At 36.8% G+C, this 17,450-nt stretch overlaps 1 protein-coding gene across 1 annotated transcript in view; it reads right to left on the reverse strand.

The window, feature by feature from the left end:
- The window catches only part of LOC139698339 (alkaline phosphatase, tissue-nonspecific isozyme-like), a gene marked incomplete at its 5' end in the record, with an annotated part of 43,594 nt that overhangs the window by 11,049 nt on the left and 15,095 nt on the right, over nt 1–17,450 (reverse strand). The gene's annotated exons all lie outside the window — the stretch shown is intronic.

Below are 17,450 nucleotides of genomic sequence, written 5' to 3' on the forward strand. Positions count from 1 at the left end.
ATTGCGCTTTTTGTCCGGATCTTTCTTGTGAGAGCTGCAATAACTGGGATTCAAAGGTGCTAAAATATTGAAAAGTGCAAATATTGGCATTAGGCAGGAGATCAATCAAAGAAAAATGTGCAAATTCTTCAAGGGGAAATTTCGTGAAGACTAACGGCGCTACCTTACAATACATGCTCAAGGTATTAATTTTTGTCTCAGGATCATTTTGGAGGAGGAATTTTGAGTGATGATTCCTGTCGACATTCTGGGAATGGTTCACAGAGATCAAACCTAAGAAGATTTACGAGGCAGACGTCTGGTGATGGAAGCTATTACGTGCCGCACGGGTGGATGATGAAATGTGCATCAGCAACGTCAGACTAGTTTTAATGCCTCAAAAGGCATCCATGTCGCTTTAAAACACTTTTATCATAGCTGGTAAGCCTTTATCCACTTCAATTTTTGTTCGACTTTATGAAGTGAAAATATTGCAGCATTTCTATCCCTTAAGGTAACCAATGAAGCATTTTCAAATGTATTTCTAAAGGAAATTTTAAAAAAATTACATTCATTTTAAAATATATAAAAAGTAAAAATGGCAGTTTATTTATTCCAGCGCTCTACACGCATTGCCGTACAGTGTTCTTTGAACTAAATCATGGTTTTGATTATTATTTTTTCCGTCGGTGTAAATACACACTTTTTCTTTATCACTGCCTTCTCATGACTTGAGCAGTATCGGGTTCTCATGTCTATATCACTCGTAAAATATATTTTTATTGCTAGGAAAACAATTATTTAGTGTTCTGGTCTAATAATGAGTATAATTCTGGACTAATATTTTCTGTAATGTCATTGAAACAAAAAGGAAAGGACGAACATATACAAGTTTTTTTTCGTTTAAAATACATTCCGATAAGGAGCTTATTTCTTTAGCATTGAGGGTCATTTAAGAAATTCTGGTGGCAGCTGTTTCCGTAATTTTCCAGGGAATTCTTCATTTTCCGTGGGTTGTCAAACTTGAAATGGGGATAACTCCAATCATGAATTCTCTGGCTAAATTGCAATCAGCGCACATTCCGTATGTGAAATGATGGAAGGGCGTAGGCGTTGTTTCGACCTATGGGAAACTATGATTTTATTAGTTTCTCTCAACAGGGGATTAGACGTTACGTATCCATTTTGGTTAACGTTGCTCCGCGTAACCGCCGTTTACCTCATAGTTATGTCTCATGAAATGGAGCAGACGACGCATAAATCAGGATGCATCACATCGCAGCTTTTATTAGAAAAATATTCATGCCAGTTATTTAAAGATGATGCTTGTCTGTAGATAATCTGTCAAAACGGATGCAATATTATGTGAAATTTTTTTTTATTGCGTCTGTAGAGTTATTTCTGGTTTTCAAGGTTTAATGTACGCAGTGGGTTTTACTATTGCGTTGTATACCTTCAGTATGCGTTGAAACTGGATGAGAAAAACTGACCATTGTGGTACATTTTTTCCATAAATTTGACTTTTAATTTAATTTTCATAACAATACATTAAAATTTATTTGGAAAATGGAATCAGACTTTGATTTAAGCAGTCGTTCTATTTTATGGAAAAAATAACACTTTCTAGTACATCGTCGGGTATTGTAATAAAGAGTACTTTTCTCATTTAGTCCTTGTTTCTGAACTAAAACTACCAAAAAGTGTCTAATCAATCGGTATTTGTCAAATGATTTTCATTTTTTACTAGGTTATGCATGACTCTGTTAAAATAATTCATCTAAGTTTCCGAGGAATTGTGAAAATTGAGAATTTTTTATATGACACTCGCATCAAAAATCAAGGTTATTTCCAGCCATTCAGTCCGTCAATGATCTTAAGTGACCATAAAAGAGAACATACATTTTCTAAATTATTAGTATTATGTCCATCTATGTCTTTGTTTTTATTGGCTTTTTAAAGTTTAGATATTGTGCGAGCGTTCTTACCTAAGACGTTGGCTTCGTGGCTATGGTAAATCCTCGATGCTTTCCTAGGTATATTTTCACATTGATTAATTTAAATTCATTCAGAAAGCCAACATTTTATGTAGATTTGGCTGTAGTTACTTTAGCATTAACAGATTGAAACATAGCTTTGGTCAACTCTAACCCTTACGAATGTGAGCTGACCAAAATGTACTCGATAGAAAGCGTTAAAGCAAGAGTGATAGGGAGTTGGAAGATCAAATAATCCTTGGAACGTCAAAGACAGATGGAGCGAATGTGGAATCGATAATAGGGGATCTACGGGTTGTAGCCTCGGTGAAAGTGTGGAGGGTTGGTCCTTATATTTCTTTACAAGATCGTCGAAGGTGATAAAAATAAGGCATAACGGGAAAAAATTTGTGTTTTCAACCTTTATCTCGCAGTAACTTCGGAGGGACGTTGGTAATAGAACTTTACCAGCTGTGTTTAGGTTTTGTCAAATTTGAGTATTAAGATTCATGCTTTCTCTCGAAAATTGAATTTACTTTTACGCAAGCCGTTGAAATTGAGTCAGCGAAGTAAACGAGATTAGCGAAGTAACAAAAATATAATGTTTTCGAAGTTTGATCAGGATTCGTAACTAGTGGTGACAGCTTCTTTATATTAGCTTAAAAAGTTTAAAAAGGCAAAGCAATATCCTTTTTCTGGTTATCAATGGTTACTTTATTTAAAAAAATTAACTTTACTCTAAAATCATTTGCTGCATAGTTCTGTAGGATCACGCGCCCATCAATGGACGCATATTCAAAACTCGCCTACGACTTAGTTATTTTGTAATAGGTCACTCGGCCATTACTGATCGTGGTGACAAGCAAAGATTCAAACTCGATTGCAGAAAACTCAAATGTAGAATTGGTAGAGTAGAAAGTTAGCTATGAAATAAGCCACAGTTATTAACATACTGTCGGATTAAATTGGACCTGCTTCGCGATTAGCCCCTTGAATAGTCTGTTATCGCATGGATGATAGTGTGCTTTAGTGAAAAAAACAAGGGAATGTTTGTTCAGAAAATTCAGCAAAAAGTAGCGCGCTTATTTATGTGTGGTAGTTCTTCACCTTCAAAAGGAACAAATATTCCCCGCACCCTGAAAAAAAAACTGGAGCAAAATCTGGGTGACAATGTCACCGTGGCCATGAGGAGCTAAGATACGTCTCGAAATAAAGCACTGAAAGCAAAGCTGTCATGATGTCCATTTGAAAGAAACTTGCCTTCTTTCCACCCTTTACCTTTGTTTTCAAGGCTCCATTCGTCAATGTATATACCTTCCCGTAAAACTCAATTTTTGTTTTATTTGTAAGTCTATCCTCCCTTATGCTTGAACTCACATAATATTATATTAAAAAATGCTCCTCAAATAAAAAAAATCCCAATTTTCTATTTCCAGTAAACCTAGTAATTTTAAAATTGTAGTCTACCTTTATATTATTGATTAAATATCTTGTTTCTATGTGCAAACTTAAATATGGATATGATATAGAAACAGAATACTATTCATAAAACATGAAATTTTGGTGAATTGATGGAACATAAAAGATCTTTTTTTTAAATGTAAAATTTTAGAAGTCCAGCTCCGACATCGATTCTACAGTAGTTTGGATACCCATGTTATTAGACGGGTCAAAACAAAATGAAATAGAAAAAGAGAGGTTACTTAGACCAAATTTATAATATGTAGCAAGTATTTGGGAATAAACGTCAATTGACGTATTGAAAAAGATTCAGAGAGCATATGTAGGTTTGTTATAAATACGGAAGAGAGAGTTAGCTTGACGGAAATGATGAAGGAATTAAATTGGAAGCCTCTTAATTCTCGGGGAGAGCAGGCAACACTTGAGACTTTAAGAATAGTGCAGGGCACCTCTGGGTTTTCTCGTGACCTCTATGGAATGATTGTAGAACCAAATTGTATGCGTGGAGTCAACCACCGGAGTTCACTAAAATATTAACAGCATCACTTGCAGATTCTAGCACTCGTTCTTCCCTTGCACAAAAAGTAAACATAACGAGGCCGAAAAAATCAAATTAACTCAAATACTAAAATACATGTAATGCATTGATTAAATAAAAAAATTCTTGCATGGTGTGCATAGGAATGTATGTACACGAGTTTTTTGTGCATTGGTCAGCATACTATATATTCCAATGCGTGAATGAGCTAGTTGTGTCTGCATGTGTGGCAGGTGCCCTTATTCCCCCGACACACGTCCGTGGCTCGCGGGATATCGTGTCGATGTTATTGTTATTTCATTAATTTAACTAAATAACTCAGATTTATATAAAATAAGTAAAGTTACCTTTAACTAAACATTTTTAGATCAGTACTTCTTCATTTATCCCATAGGAAAATGGTGATTAATTACTGTTCAGTCAGATGTGAATTCCATCCTAGGACAATCATATCGGATTTGACTTATTATCCAGTATATGAGCTGATTGAATAGACTAGCCAAAGCATTTCTCTTCAAAATAATTGTGTAAAAAATAATTCGGAATTCTAATCCGCATTCTCAATTGAAGCTAAATTTTGATTCAGTGTTAGAAAAAAAATGAAAATTTATTTTCTCGTGAAACCAGTCCGTAGGTTTATGCTAAATGCGTAGTTACTCGTTAATTTTGAATGGGTAGGTACTCTTAAAACTGTTGTCCAACTGACACTGAACTAGAATAATGGATGCGTTATCACGTGATAATGTTATTTCCACAAGTTTTTTTAATGCAGGTCAAATTAAAAACTGTGGGAATTTAGCAGTTTTTTCTTCTGCTCAGCGATATAATATATAAATTAAAGCTTTAATAATTGATATTGAATTCAGAAAATGCCAGCTAGATAGAGGTATGTGCTCCAAATGCCACTATCGCATCGTGGAGCTGAATAGCATAAAACGCACACCGGATGGACAATTAAGTCAGGCGTTTTTTTCAACATGCCATTCACGGTAACGAAAAATTAAGACTTAAATAAAATTTTGCATCCCCGTTGCACACGATGAAAGTAAAACATGGAATTTTAATTATGGGGCACAGATAAAAAAAAATTTAAATACCAATAGGCGTTTCAAACTAAATTTGCTTACCCGAACCAATAAAAAGGGACCTCGCTCCGCGTGAAAACGTCCGTGAAAACGCGTTCATTTGTTTGTTTGCTCTTTCCACCCCCACCCCCCCCCATTTCCCCACCCATTTCCCCATTTTACCCACACCCCATTCGTTTTCCTCTTTTTTTTATTCCCCGCCGCTCGTCGGATCAACCTGCATTTGTTTGGCATTCTCCCGGGGCGGGGGATCGGGTGGGGAAGCGGCAGTGCCATCATACTCGAGCAACCCAAAACTCTCCCCACCCGATCCACGCCGATTCACACAGAGTCCGAGAAAAATATAAAAAATCCACCGCGCCAGCCAGTTCCCTTCTGCAAATTCATCCCAAGCTTCCTCTCTTCTGATCGCTTCACGTCCCCCATTCCCTATCCCTCTTCCTCTTCACCGTCTTTCTCCCACCCTCTCACTACCCTCTGCCTTCAATTCTCCATCTCATTTCGTAGTCTGTCGTACAGCGAATATATGCGCGAATGTGACCGTCGATACATATCAGCTGTGAATATTTAGGCCTGATATGGTGGAATTGGTCCATAATAAATTACCAAATAAATAATTTCAATTTACCACTTGAGAAATGTATTTATCACCGGTTAGGTTGAACTGGGAACGGTAATTTAGAAATGAGTTTGCATAGACCGTAATTAGTTCATTATTCCTGAGGAAATTGTCATTTATTTGGCCACTCATTTTGTCTTTGCTTTCATACATTTTTCTTCTTCTCTTATTGGTACTTCATAAATCTTCTATCGAAGATATGAGATCTCCCAATTCCCGGAAACGTTTTAATCGGTATTTCCAATTTGAAAGTCTCCTTTGAAAACACACTAGCATATTCAAAATATGCAGAATTTATTTCCTGATATTAGCAGCAGACATCAGACTTACGTGCTTAGAATATGTCCAGAATTTGCTTGAGGATGACGCAATCAATATTTTATTTCGAAGCATTATTTCGAAGTATTTTAATATGAGATATTTTTTCTGGGTTCAAAATATTCAGTTCCTAATTGCTTACACCTTATGAAAAAATTCAATATTTTTTCGTGGACATGTTTTTGCACTAGTAAAATCGAAATGGGAACTTGGTATTTACTGTATTGTAAAAATTCTATAGCCATAAAATGTAAATTCTATAGGTTGCCTAGAAAATTAAATTTAACGGTGAGTTTATCATTCATCATTCTATTTCTTAAAATGAATATTAATAATTTGTATACGTACTCCTTTTTGGTGAAGATATACATGTACTTGTATACTTATCCTTTACAATTTAGTTTTTCAGAGTATGGAGAAATCAATACATTATTATTTTCATTTTTGCGAATGTAGTCGAATAAATCAAACGACAATTCAATTTTAACCGTCAGAATATTTTTATCTCTCACTCTTGAATTAACGTGTCACCAAAATGCAAAACTTTGATTTCACCAAGCTCCATGTATATCATGTCATACGTACATTTGTTGGGCTGACCTGAAATTTTTCTATGTTTCTGTCTAAAACTATTATTTTTATTCGATTCTCATGAAATATGTAACTCTGAAATTGAGATGTCTGCCAGAAATACCTTTGGCGTCCCCATTTTCCAGATCCCAACCTATTTCCCCTCAGGTCCACGCAAGTTTTTGACCATTCTCTATTTTTCTCAGAGGACTGATGCAATAAAAAGTTTGCAAAAACGCAATATTTTCTTTATATATGTTAGTAATGAACTTCTTGTTCAAAGGTCTGGAAAATTGAATTTCTATGTGGATGGGACACCTTATCAAATTCAAACTTTTATTATCAATTCCTTTCTTCTTTGGCAGTTATGATGTTTTCCTCATGAACTTTCATTTCTCATCCTCAGCGTATGAACCATTCCATTTACATTGGTTCCTTATTGGCTAGTCTAATACTCTTGGGTATCATAGTTATTTAAAAATTTATGGCTTGTGAATCGCGATTTACTAGGCTTTTCGTATTCGTTAAGTTCCAACTTAAAGACTAGTTGATTTTTTCTGAAATAGTTTGAAAATTGATATTACGCAACAATGAAGGTCGCCACATCATTACGTGTGGATTATAATGGTACACGTTCATTGCGATTGAAACTTCGTCATTATCCTTATTTTAGTGATTCCATATACGAGTTTCTAGAGATATTAATGCACTGCCTCCAATTTCATCCTTCTAAGCAATCCAAGTAGCCGTAATTCCTTGAAGGGCGCAATCATCTGTACTTGTAAATGCCATCTTATTATTCAATAGAGCAACCTGCGGCCCATATTTAGCGCTCTTATTCCTGTTTTTTCGTGGCATTTGATGCGGAAAAACTTTTAAATTTATTAGCATACAGTGAGGGTAGTCCAATAGTTTTTAGCACTGAGTTACTGACCACACGGACCGGATTCGAGCGCGGGTGAGGCATCTGGGCACCCTCAAATTCATCCAAAATTTGTGTTTTTTCGGGAACCAGATATTCCTGCAAAACCGCAGGGAAAGGAATGGGCCTCTGATGTGTGAATGTAACATGTAGTTGGGATTTATATAAGGCAGCCTCCACACCCATCAAACTCTATCTATCAAACCAACCTTCCGGTTGACTTCATTGGTTTTACAAATATATGGTCGTCGGAATATAGATATTAATTATTTTATCGCTAATATGATTATTAAGTCATCATTTTTTCGCAGAATTTGATTTAATTTGGTTTATTTGACACATTCCTGAAGGAGGAAGATAGTAGGGTAGTCTCAAAGGATGCTATATGAATAAAGAGCTGATATTAAAAGGTAGTTCCAAGAATCTGTTATATTTTGATGAAGTTACGCCAGTGTTTCTCTATAATCAAAGCAACCTATTCATTTCTATCTCTTGTATATCTTTCAATTAGATACTCCGATTCTATACCTCAAGGCAACGCAATATCTTGTGCATTTCTTATCCTTGCTTCACCAACTCCACTCAATTCCCGACTTTAAAATTTCCTTCAATTCTGTACCTTCATTTTCTCACTTGATCCCTCTCCGTTATTTCTAAAGTATAGTCACCACCTTTATTTAATTAATTTCGGTCCTTTTCCCACATCTCTTACTTCAACGCTATATGCCGATCAATCTTTGTCTTATTTTCCTTTGAGTCTATCCATCTCATGCTTTCCTTCCATCGCCTTCACCGGCAGTATGCTTCATGCAATAACCTTCTCGCCCATTTAAAAATCCCTCTCCCAAACCTCTGCTCCTCCAGACACATCCCACTCATTCGTCGCTGGAGATTAAAGGAGGAGCCATCCTTCCTCGTCGCGTTGCTTTTCATTGTCTGTTTTCCGAGGGCAGTCGTATGATTACCTTTTTGAAGGTTGCCTTTTGAAGAATTACATTTTTTTGGGAAATATTTTTACCTCTGCGGTTGGTCGCTGTTGTGAATGAAATATTCTTTCCTCCTCCTTCCCCTATCCTCCTTTTCCTCTCTTGTTCTGAGGGAAACGGCTACCCGCTTCTCTCATTTTTCATCTCGTTTGTTTGCATAGAAACATTCCGAGCAAAGTTGCTCCTCCTCTGACCAAACACTTGACATCAGATAAGATTCCAGATAAAAATTCCGTTTTTGTCCCGTTTTTAAATTTTGCGATGTTCCCGGTCCAGTAATTTAACCCCATTCGTATTTTTTTTCCGGAAACGTGGTGGAAAATATATAAATTGATAATATGGGTAGTGATAATGATAAAATAATGTCTTTGTTCATTTTCGTATCCTTGTATTTTTCACATCTTGTCTCTTAAAGGATCTTCTGACTTCGTTTTATTAACTTTTTTCTTAAGCCATTCTATGTGTGTGTATACATAGATATATATATATATATATATATATATATATATATATATACATATATTTTTTATATATAATTTACGTCCTTCTTAATTTTTCCTATGTACATGTCTCTTGGTAATCGTCGTGGAATCTTCCCTTTTATTTTTCCTTCTATTATATTCCTAATCAATCCATTGTACCTCAATTTGTGTCCAATCCATCTATTTTTTCTTTGTTGTATAGTTCTCCATATGGTAATATCCTCTTATACTCTTCCATATACCTCTTCGTTCACTACTTTGTCTGTCCATTTAATCTTCAGCATTCTCGTCCAGCGCTAAGTTTCAAAAGCTTCTATTCTTCGCTGGTCCACTTTTCCAATGTGCGAAGTCTTGGAACCATAGAGCGCCAAAATCCACACGAAAGCATTGATGAATTGCTTCCTTGTTTCCAGCCTTAGGTACTTTCAACTTTGCTTTTCTTTCATGCATGCGTTCTTAGCTTGATTTCGGTCGAACTTCTTCCATCCCATGTTATGCCGCTGCCCAGGTAGATGAAGGGTTCCACTTGTTCTTGTTTCACTCCACGAATAGTGACATCTGCATTCAGCTTCTCTCTTCCGCAAACAAGGATTTTAGTTTTATTCTTGTTGATGCTCATATTATATTCCCCCATCACATGATTTATAGCACTTAAGAGTTGCTTGCAGGTCCACTCGCGTTTTCGTCACTACTGCGATGTCATCTGCAAGCCGTAGCATGTTGATTTCTTCTACATTTACCTTGACTCATTTGATACCCAATTCTTGTGTTTATTTTATTGCCTCTTCCAGCTATATGTTGAATATTTTTTGCGAGAGGTTACGTCCTTGTCTTACTCCTTCGTTTATTTTGGCTTCTATTTTTCTTCTATTTTTCGTTTGTATTTTTGTATTCTGATTCTCGTAGAGGTTGTGGATAATTCTTCTGCTGTTGTAGTCCAATCCAAGCGTTTCTAGTATCTTGAACAATTTGTTCTATTCGACGTTTTCGAAGGCCTTCTCCAAGTCCACGAATGGCAATTATAATGGCTTATTTACGTGTCTCATTTTTTCAGCCAGAAATCTCAAGCTGAGAATTGCCTCTCTTGGCCCTCGGTTTTTCCTATATTCGAGTTTGTTTTCTGAGAAGATCCTTCTATCCATTCTTCTATTCTTCGGCTAATTATCCGAGTAAGGATTTTTGATGCTTGAGTCATCAGGCTCCATATTCTGTGTCCCTCTCATTTATCTGTTTTTGATTTATTTTGTATTGCAATCATTATACTTTTCTAGAAGTCGTCTGATATCTATCCGCTGTCGTAGCTATCTTTTATTATCCCATAGAGGGCATCCTACGCTTTGACCCCGTGTGTCTTGATTATTTCTCCGTTTATTTTGTCAACTCCTGGTCCCTTCTTTTGTTTCCCAGGTTATCCACGGATCTCTCTAATTCGCTATTTAATATCTGCGGACTCCGATCGTCTTCACCTATCATGCTTTCATCTTCAATTAAACCATCTTCTAGTGGTTTCGGAGCTTGATAGAAGACTTCAATTTATTCTTTCCATCTATTCCCAAGGTCTCCATCGTCTATGTATTAGTCTATTTCCATTAGTGGTGCGGATGTTTTGTGATTTTCTTTTTCTTTCTCTGAATTGCCTCTTCACTAGTTCATCAGCCATCTCGCTATTCTCCTTTTGTTGTCATTAATTTCCTCGCAGCAGTTTTCTATCCATTCTTCCTTTGCCTTCGCGCACTTTCGTATTACTTGGTTCCGCAACTGTTTATAGAAGTATTCACTCTCATTTCTTCGATTCTTATATTTTATTCTTTCGTATACACTGTTGAGCTGTCTTGTTAGATATATCTGCCTCACTCACAAGGAGCTCATCTGCAGTTTTGGTAATTATATTCTTCATTTCTTTCCATCGTCCGTCTGTGATGGTATTTTCATTTTTTCCTTCTATTTCCCTTCGATGACCTCGGTGAACCTTTCTCTGCCGCTCTTTTCTTCCAGTATATTTGTGTTCCAAATGGGTTGTTTCGCTTTCTTCATCATCAATTGTATCGCAGTCTGTTGTCCATGATCACCAGGTTGTGATCACTATTTATATCTGCACCGGTGTAGCTCTTACACTTCCTAACTAGGCTATTTCCTAGTTCCTGGCAAGGATGTAGTCAATTTGGTATCGTGTTTTGTCTCCAGGCATCTTCCATGTTTATCTTCTTCTCGGAGTTGATCAAATATGCTATTTACCACTACCATGTTAGTTATGTGGTGGTTTCTTGTTGCCTTCCACATCGCAGTACTGCAGTGAAACTGCTGCCTTTCACCATAGGTTCAGGGATTTATTTTTCTCGTTGTATCGTCCCTAAATACCATTATTGTATTTCTTTGTAAATATGTATTGGCCTCGTTCCGAAAAACCATTACATTTTTTTTTTGAAAAATATTATGTCATGAGAATGGAACCAGCGACCTTGCGCTCCACAGGCAGACATGCTGCCTCAGGATTTTCGTCACTTTTTTAGGTCGAAGGACGTTCTAAACGTTCGCCGTCATTGATATCTTCTCAATCCTCCCGAAACAAATTGTGCCACTGGAAAACACCTGATCTACCCATGGCGTTATCACCAAAAGCTGCCTTGAGCATGTCATGAGTCTCTTTCTCGGTTTTACCCATTTTCACGTCAAATTTGATAGGGTAGCGCTGTTTTAAATAATCGGCTCACGAAGCGTAACGCTGTTACGTAATAAGTATTTCAAAAACAAACGATGTGCACTCCGCAAAGGCTGAGAGCCAACTACTACCGGTCTCCAGACTTTCCGTAGACTCTCCTCCCTCGAACTCAGCCCGAGAAACCACCTTTTTTCCATTCTATCTGGGAAAAAATAGGTCCTACTACTTTTGTGTGCGACCTTGTATATTTTTTGATCGCTGACTTCGCTCTTTTCCTACTCAATCATTTTCCCATTTACCAACGCCATTTTCCTTCCAGTTTCAATATCCCAGGTTTTTTTTATCTTAATAAATTTTCTATCAGTTCGAGTACATACTACCTTGATCAAAAAGTTCCCGGAATAACCACCGTGTGGCGCTCCCATCGTTCCGATTTGAGTTCTGTTTTTTTTGTTAAATTGGTACATCTGTTGTTGATATTCCCTTTAAATCTTAGTGTCATAACTTGACATTTGCAAAAGTTACGTAGCCAAGAGTACATCTATCTCTGTGTGTGTTGGCGATTTTTTACAATTGCCGAAATGAATTTAAATTTGCAACAACGAACTTTTTCACGGCAACGATTCTCTAAAAAAAACGGTCGTTTACCAGTGGCACGAGCGGTTCAGAAGTGGTCGTGAGTCAATCGAAGATGATGAACGCAGTGGCAGACCATCGACATCGAAAGTCGGTGAAAAAATTGATAAAGTAAAAGAAATGTTGGTCAATAACCGCAAATTAACCATCAGAGAAATAGCGGAGGACTTGAACATTGCCTATGGATCCGCCCAAGACATTGTGGTTAATGATTTGGGTTTCCGTCGTGTAGCAGCAAAGTTGGTTCCAAAAGACCTCAATTTCATGCAAAAAAGAGACCGCGTTGACGTCGCAAAAGACATGATTTGCGAGGCTGAATCCGATCCCACATTCATCAAAAGGATCATTACTGGAGACGAGACGTGGGTTTATGAGTACGACACGCAATCCAGACATCAGGCAAGTGAATGGCGTTCACCAAATGAGCCGAGACCAAAAAAAACCACGTCGTTTTCAGTCAAAAAAGAAGGCAATGCTGACGGTTTTCATGGATTACAACGGTGTAGTGCATCATGAATTTTTGCCAGAAGGCCAGACAGTAAACAAAGAGTATTATTTGGGCGTTATGAGACGTTTGCGTGAAGCAATTCGCCGAAAGAGACCAGAAATGTGGGCAGAAAACTCGTGGATTTTGCACCATGATAACGCACCGTCGCACAGTGCTATCATTATTCGTAATTTTTTGACGAAAAATGCAACAAATACCATCCAACAGCCACCGAATTCACCTGATTTGGCTCCCTGTGACTTCTTTCTGTTCAATCGAGTTAAAAAAACCATTACGGGGAACGCGTTTTAGCAGCCGAGAGGAAGTAATGGAAAAATCGCAGGAAGCACTGATGGACATACCGAAAACCGAATATAAAAAATGTTTCGAGGATTGGATCAAGCGCTGGCATAAGTGTGTTGCAGTCGATGGGGATTACTTTGAAGGGGACAATATAGATTTAGATGAATAAACTTGTATTTTTAATTTTCTGAATAAATTCCGGGAAATTTTTGATCAAGGTAGTATACGTGTATTTACCTTCACAAACCCACTTCTTGCTGAGTGCTTTCTTGTGAGGTCATTAATAAGATCTTTTACACCAGTAATTGGTAATCATAAATAAAGTTAAAAAAATGAAGTAAACTACAGTTAAATTTTGTAAACGAAACGGAATACAGTACTCTATTGCAATAATCAGGGCAATAACAAAAAAGAAAATTTCACACTTTATACTTTTATTTATTTCTTTGATTTTTGAGAGAACGATCGATCAAGGAACGCAGTAAATATAGTGCATTATTATTATTTTATTATGATACATTTATTAAGGAATATATAATGAAAATATGTCCTTTTTGTAAATTTTATATAATGTAATGTAAATAGGCGTGTCCAATGGAGAATAGGTATGAGCAATAATAACCAAGAAGTAAGATGGATTATGGATTTTCTGTTATGCATTTGGACTGATACACCGAGTTAATAGCAAAGATGGCATTAGGAGGGCTTACAGTAGAGAAACAGAAGGAGGAAAAATTATGAGTTTCAAAGGACTAAAAATGAAAAATATTTCACGATCAAGGTACCCAAAATCATCGCAGTGCTTTCGTAACGTATTTCATTGTGTAATGCATTGAATGAGAATAGTTATTAACAAAAATAATTAAGTAAAACTATAAAAAATATTAAGCTTAAATGAAACCAGTATACACTCCCTAAGTACAAGCTAGTGTAAAGGAATAGAAAAAAACTGGTGTAATGATTAGAATGAGCATATGAAATGAGGAGAAAAAATACTAAGTGACTCAGGTAGGAATAGATTTATGAAAATGTTATTATGGAACATAAGAGTAGTCTTCTATGATTCAAACACTATTTTTAAGGAGCGAGAGTAGATTGATGGTATTTGATGCATTGGGATTAGGAGGGATGCAGGAAGTAAGCCACATGAAGACGGGGACAAAGGTATTAATGCCAGATATGGTAGGATAAAAGATAAATTTGTAAAGAGAAATTTGTCGATGGCCGAAAAAGTGAAAGGATGAGAAATTGAAAGGTGCTGGGATGTTGAAATCTGTAATAAAAGGGTAATTGTTGGATAACCGGTAAATAAGGATGTAAGGAATTGGCATTTTCGGATAGCACCAAGGAGAAATAATGTGTGGCAGGAGAATAGGAAATACTTTAGTGGACATGGAGTTTATGGCATTCGGGAACACTTTAAGAATCTAATAAGCTGTGCATGGACATTCGAAACACAGCTCAAACCTACATTTCATATCTAGACTATCTATTTTAACGCTTCAATTTAATAGTGAGTAATTCATGGGTAAATGTGTTTTCATAAAATAGGATTCAATAGTAAATAACGTGCGAGTGAATTTATCCACACAATGTTAACTGATAAATTACGTACTGTACGAATGAAGTTCTAATTTAAAGCAAATAATGTATTATGCGAGATTTAAATTGTAGATTTATTTCAGGAGACTTTTGTTTGCATATTTGACAAGCGTACATATCCCGCGTTCTCTTTAGTTATGGCTTAATAATCTTTTCATAATTAACTTTTCCTTCTTCGTTTGTATCTGTCTGTTAGATTTACTATTAATTCAAAAATTCCACCAATTTACTTAAAATCCATTTACTGCTTCTGCCTGTTATATTTTTACAGTCCAGTAAATCAAATATAATTAGCATCATATATCACTCCTGTCTTTTATTTTCTGCTAGCTTTAAGGCTCTCGAAGTTTGTCTCTAAGGTATTTTTATAGTTTTTTTTTAAATGTCATTCTGTAGGAATATGCATGCTCATTTTTCTACTCTGCTCTCCATACATACAAGGAGAGTCAAACTATCTTCTCTGCTCTTTTCTCACACGTTTCAATTTAGCAATAACCGTGGTGCTTTAAACGGGGTAGACTGTTCGGAGGTCTCAATTTCGCCCGTGCATTACGTCTATCCATCTCATTGCAAAGCCACTTTTAATCTAGTTTATCCAAAAGGCCCTAATGTAGTCGGCAGTGGGTCGAACTACTCCGAACCGCTCAGGAAGTGAGGCAGTTTGTGGATGTAGGATTGTGTGAGGGTAGCAGAAAGAGAAGAGGCAGAGTGACTAAGTGAGAGAGAGAAATTCAGGGGAGGAGAGAGAGAGAGAGGAGGGTGTGTAGGGGTCCTGATCAAATGGATTTCGACGCACTTTCGGGCGAAGAAAAATCCATACCGGTCCGTCACCGCCACCTACGTAACGACCGCCGGCTCTCCTGACTCACCCTCGCGCGCTCTCCAATCCGCTCTCTTCCTCTCTCTCTCACTCCCTCTTCTCACTCTTCTTTCTTTGTGTTCTCTCTACTCTCTTTCTCCTTCGCATGCCCTCACTTTACCCAAATCCTTCACTCTCACTCACTCTCTCTCTTTTTTACTTCACCCCCCCCCACATACACACATACACATTCACTCTCCAAAAGCCTCCTACCATCCCTCCTGCCCCACACTCCCCCAGCAACCCCATCCTCCGCCACGCCCGCGCATAACCCGCCTTCATGTAACCGCATCACGTACACGCCATCCAACCCTTTCCATTTCCCTACCGCCCGCCGCCACCACCACCACAAGAGCTATCCTGCCGGCCCCCCACTCCCGGTCCCCCCACTCCATCTCCCCTTTGCTCCTTCCATCCCAACCAGCGTCGCCCACACCAGCGTTTCTCTCTACCCCACCCCGCCCCTCTCCCTTTTTCCCTTTCGCTTCTTAAAGTAGGGCGACGCCAACATATTTCTGCTTCTCCTTTTCCTCCGCTCCCCTCCCCATTGCTCAGCCTCCTTAGTCCCTCGTTCCTCCTCCCGTCGCGTGAAAACGGCCTCCAACCCACTTTCCTTGCTTTAATATTTTGTTTTCTTTTATGCGAATATTTATTTTTGCGTTTTCGCACGATGCTCCCTTATCTTTCGTTCTTCCCCACCTCACTTCATCCGCTCGCTTCAGAAAGGCCAAGGTTTTTAGTAATGCTTTATTAGTAGGGCTGCTTTCAAGGCTTTCGAGACACACGGTTAGGTGCTAAAATTATGTGATGAAATTATTAAAAAAAGGCTGTGAAAAAGCACCTTATACCGCTCTAAAATAATGAGCGAAAACCTGTTCAGTTTGTACTAATTTAAATGGATAGACATGGATAGACTGCACGTAGTACGATCAACGCAGATGCATCGCAAGTTATATATTGCATTGAAAACCAATGGTAACAAAAAATCAATAAAAAATAAAAGTTTTTGTAGTAAATTAAAAGCATTTTATCCAAGAGGAACTCTTTAAACTTATACAGGACAAACAAAAATTGTCTTTTGTCAATGGCAAATTGTTAGGCTATCTAAGCATTGTCGAAAATTTAGATAGGGTATCGATACATCTTTTGCTCATATTAGTCTCGGTGTCAAAAGCACAATATATCAGCTGGTTTATGATCAAATATTATTAATTGATATATATATATATATATATATATATATATATATATATATATATATATATTCATAATTATCATAGCAATGTATTTCGATTATATTCTCCATACTTCTTGTGAGAAATATTTATCCCCTTGAAACTAAAACGTTTTCGCCTACGCCGAGGAAAAGATGTATTAACTAATATTTAAGTTGCTAATGTATGCATTGAATAGTTGAATTCTTTGTGACTTTTGATTAGTTTATAAAAGAATACAATCATTATCTCGGTTACAGCAATCATCAGCGAATAACATTTTGTTTAAATACATTACGCTCTCCTTCCAGGCCTTTTTTTAAATAACCACATTGTGAAATACTCTTTGTGTTTTTTTATACTCACCTATATTTTTTATATTGATATTTTATTATTACACTCAAACATTTTAGTAAATTTATAGCTACAATGAAATGGTTAAAACACCATTGTAATAAGTAGTGGACGTCAGTTTCGAAAAAATATGGGTTTTTAATTTTGGGAATATCTCTTTCCACATTTTACTTTCCGTTAAATATCGTTAATTATAAATATAACTAATACCTTTTGTAGAAAGATATATTTTTTAAAACTTTCATAACCAATTTGGTACATAAATAGGTACTGTAATTCCTACACTCTCAAAGAGCGTAGACCGAAAGGCTATCGGATAATTTCAAGATACCTAAATTCATCATATCAATTAACCATATTGACCCCACTTAATATTGAAAAAACTATCATATCCAGGAAATAT

This window comes from Hetaerina americana, unplaced genomic scaffold (genome assembly GCF_022747635.1).
Source record: "Hetaerina americana unplaced genomic scaffold, ioHetAmer1.1.p SCAF_822, whole genome shotgun sequence".
Classification (NCBI taxonomy): domain Eukaryota; kingdom Metazoa; phylum Arthropoda; class Insecta; order Odonata; family Calopterygidae; genus Hetaerina; species Hetaerina americana.